This window comes from Gracilinanus agilis, chromosome 6 (genome assembly GCF_016433145.1).
Source record: "Gracilinanus agilis isolate LMUSP501 chromosome 6, AgileGrace, whole genome shotgun sequence".
Lineage (NCBI taxonomy): Eukaryota > Metazoa > Chordata > Mammalia > Didelphimorphia > Didelphidae > Gracilinanus > Gracilinanus agilis.
Window position 1 is genome coordinate 245,107,121 of NC_058135.1, and position 4,012 is coordinate 245,111,132.

Sequence of the window (4,012 nt, forward strand, 5' to 3'; positions counted from 1 at the left end):
TATCTATTCTTTGGCCATCTGTTGTTTTCTTGCTGTTTTGAAATCTTGGGTGAAAATTATTTAAAGAGACAAGTGCCAGAGGGAAAGATTCCTAACTTTTCTTGAGGGATGTAAATCTGAAGATTTCTAATTTTTAAATTTAATTTCTTTCATTTTGACATTCATTTCCAACTTCCAGACTTTTATGTTCAGAGGTGTTAAATAAGACAGTTCTCTTTCCAGGCACTGTAGTCCTGTGCATTTCAAGCACGTGATCAGTATTATATCAATGATTATGTACACAGCTCTGACAGATATTTCTATGGTATTTAAATGCTTACACCCAACTCAAGGATGAAAAATATATGAATTTAAAAAATAACATTATTTCCATAAACTGCATGTGGGGCCTCCGCTACCTGATGATTCTCCATTTTTTTAAAGAACATTGGAGAAACTGTTCATTTATTGTTGTGCAAAAGAGTTTAGTAATTTTTCATTGGTGAAATTATTATTTTGGTGACACCAACAGATGCCAGAAACCCATTCCAAAACAAAAAGCCATATGTGAAAAACCAGTGACCCTGTAAGGTCCTCCAAGGAAAATAATTGTATATTTCTTAATGTATTGATGTTGTGGCTTTCTATGCAGATATTAGCCTTGCAAGTTAGTAGCTTTCAATCTGTTCAGAATTGTGTTTGCCACATGTTTATGTACTCAAAAGTGGTGAAATTCTGGGACCAGTTAAAATGTCCTACTTTTTGTTCTGTGCATGAAAACTACACTCAATGCAAAATCCTGGATGGTCTCCACTAGTTTGGGGTCTTCCAAGTATTTTTAATATGCAAGAAATGTATCCAACTTGTGTTTCAGCAAGAAGCAACAGCACTTTATGCTTCAAAAAGAAGGGTTGAACAAAATGACTCTTAATTGAACCAGACTTGGGCTGTCCTTATATCAGTGTTTCATTTGAGTTGAGCTAACCTTGAATTAGGTTCTACTTCATGGGTCATCTAGAGTTGCCTCAGCGCTCAGTATCCCCTTCTATCTATCTACCAGTTAGCTTGACTTGTCCATGCCAAAGGTCAGGATTTTCTTTATGCTCCATTTCATTGTTCACCAATCATCTTCCCCTTCCTGGAGACCTGTAGAATCCTATTGCTTTGAATGAACACGGATAGCAACATCATCCTGGTGTATTTGTTGATGGGGATTTGGCCTCGTGTTATTCCCTTTTTCAGGGCTTATGTTTTGGCAGCGTAAATGCTAGAAACAAAGATTGAGGGCACTTTAAAGAGTAAGTTGTCCAGCAATGACAAATAGGATGAGCCATGTAGGAAGGGATTTCTCCACTTGCCCAATCATAGTTTGTGTGGGAAGCTTCCTGCTTGGAAGAAACAGATTGGGAAATTGGGCTTCGATTCCTAATTTTTGCAAAGAGAATATCCGGTGCTCATGAAATATTGGAACTTCTGTCCTTCTGAGATTTGGCTCTCGAGGTCCACAGAAGGATCATGCTATCTCATGGTCCCAGCCTTTGCCATCTCAAAGCTGCCTGCAACCAAAGAAAGAGTGCATTTTGGATCTGGGGTTTAACTTGTCACCGGAGAGCAAGCAGAATCTTATGACTTCAATAGTTTGATTTTCCTGCCATGTTTTCAATACATCTTCAGGTTACCATTTGCCTTATAGGTGTATTTCATCATTAAGATAAGAATTAGTGTTGAACTAGAGTCTGTTGTCTGTCATGCATATTGTCTTGTGTCCTTTGTGTATTTTTTGGCACTTTATTACAGACCTATCATCGAATAGGTTAATTGGAAATTACGTTCTTACGTAATGTCGTGAATACAGGCATTCCATATGGAAACTATTGCCTGCGAATAAAGATATGCTCCCTAATCAGGTCGTTATATTTTTTCATTAGCTATACATGGAGAAAATATATTATGTTATAAATGATACATCATATATATCTTATATAGTGCATATTATATACGTTCATTTAAAAAGTCATTATTCTTGAGGCCCTACCTCAAATTTTGTATTTATGTGTACAAATGCAATTTATTGTATTATATATATTTGCCTATTATATAATGATGTTATAAATTAGAATTTATCCTATAATGTATGAGTTCTAAAAACACTAAATAAATGTCAGTGGTTAAAACACAATGGTTACTGTGTTGTGTTTGCTGAACACCCATCACCCAACATCATTCTTCCTAAAATAATGGCCTTTGGGTGTCTGCAAGATTGATCCATTTTACTGTTGGAAACCTCAAGCAGTCAGGGAAAACTACCCCCATGGGAAAATAAAATATCAGCCTACTGTAGAAACAAATATCAATTAAACGGTTATATTCTTAACCATCAGAATGCTTTGTTGCTTGCTAAATTATTAATTACTTCCTCAGAGTACTGTGTTTGTGTGTAGGAGGGTGTGTGTGTATGTAGGAATATTGGAGAAGAGTAGTAAAAAAAAAGGGTAGATTAACTATCACTTTACCATCCTTTCTCATGATTTAGGTGGGAGGGCTGGAAGTAAGACTTACTCGTATGGAGTACCAAAATTTAGCCCAACTCATCTTAGAATAAAACTGCCATAATGACATGACTTTTGGCCAAGAATCCAATATTAAACCAATAAGAGTGTCCAGATATAATCAAAATAGGAAAACAATCCTCCCCTATTCCTCATCAGCTTGTGCTAAAATACAGCTACTGAAATACAAAGTGTTATCACTGTTATTCTGACTGGGCATGGGAATGACATCTAGTGACTAGCCCCACATACACCAACAAGGTACACATCTATGACACTGGAAGAGAAAACTAGTTCAGCAAACTCCAATCTTAGCATGGTACTTTATTTTCCTAGGTAAAGTATCCTCCAATGAGTAGAGAAAGCTATCTCTGGGATGGGAGGCAAGGGTTGAAAAAAAGATGTGTTCAGCAGTTCTTAGGTCTTTCGCTTATCCAGCATTTCCCCAACATATTTCTCAGCCTTAATTTTTGTAACCCTTTTAAATATGGTCGAGAGCTGGAGATGGGGTCTGGATCTGTTATATCATTGATATAGAAGATTCCTGAATTGGAGAAACTCCTACCAGTAAAGTCAGTACTTTCTCTGCAACTTTTAGTATTATCTAAAGAATTTAGTATTGCATAAGATTTGTCTGAAGCCCTGAGAAATTGTGACTTGCCTGGGCTCACACAGTCTGTACATGTCAGAGTCAGGACTTGAAATGAGTTCTCTCTGATTCCAAGGAGAGCTCTTTATCCATTATGCCCTCCTGTTTCTCCCTCCATTTAATTAGTCTTTACTATCCTTTTTTTTGTGGAAATGTTAACCAGGAAAATTTACTGCACGTGGGAGAAGTAAGGTGAAGCTATTCTGATCTTATGTCTAAAAGGGAATAATTTTGGTCTATCCATAGATCATAACTTTAAAGCAGGAAGGAATCTTAGAGATCATTTAGATCAGAGCTTATCTAAGTCAATCCTAGGCCAATCTTCACCTCTTCTATTTCTCTTGCTCTGTCTCTGATTCTGCTAATTTACCACTCTAGATAATTTGGTGGTCCCACACTCCCAGGGACACACTATACTGTTACCAGACTTAATGTGGATACTCCATTGCCTTTAGCATTATTATAGCTCAGAATTCCTGAGCCTCAAGCATTTTGCCAGCCTCAGCTTCCCTGATAGGTAGGAATATAGGTATATTGGCTGCCATTGACTTTTTTTAACCCTTAACTTCTGTGTATTGGCTCCTAGGTGGCATAGTGGTAAGGGTGGGCAATGGGGGTCAAGTGACTTGCCCAGGGTCACACAGCTGGGAAGTGTCTGAGGCCAGATTTGAACTTAGGACCTCCCATCTCTAGGCCTGAAACTCAAATCCACTGAGCTACCCAGCTGCCCCTGCCATTGACTTTTAATGGAGGGAGGAAAGGGGGTCAATTTTGGAGCCAGGGTTGTGCCTTGGGTAAGGCAGGACTGAATGGAGAAAACTTAATGGGTGATTTG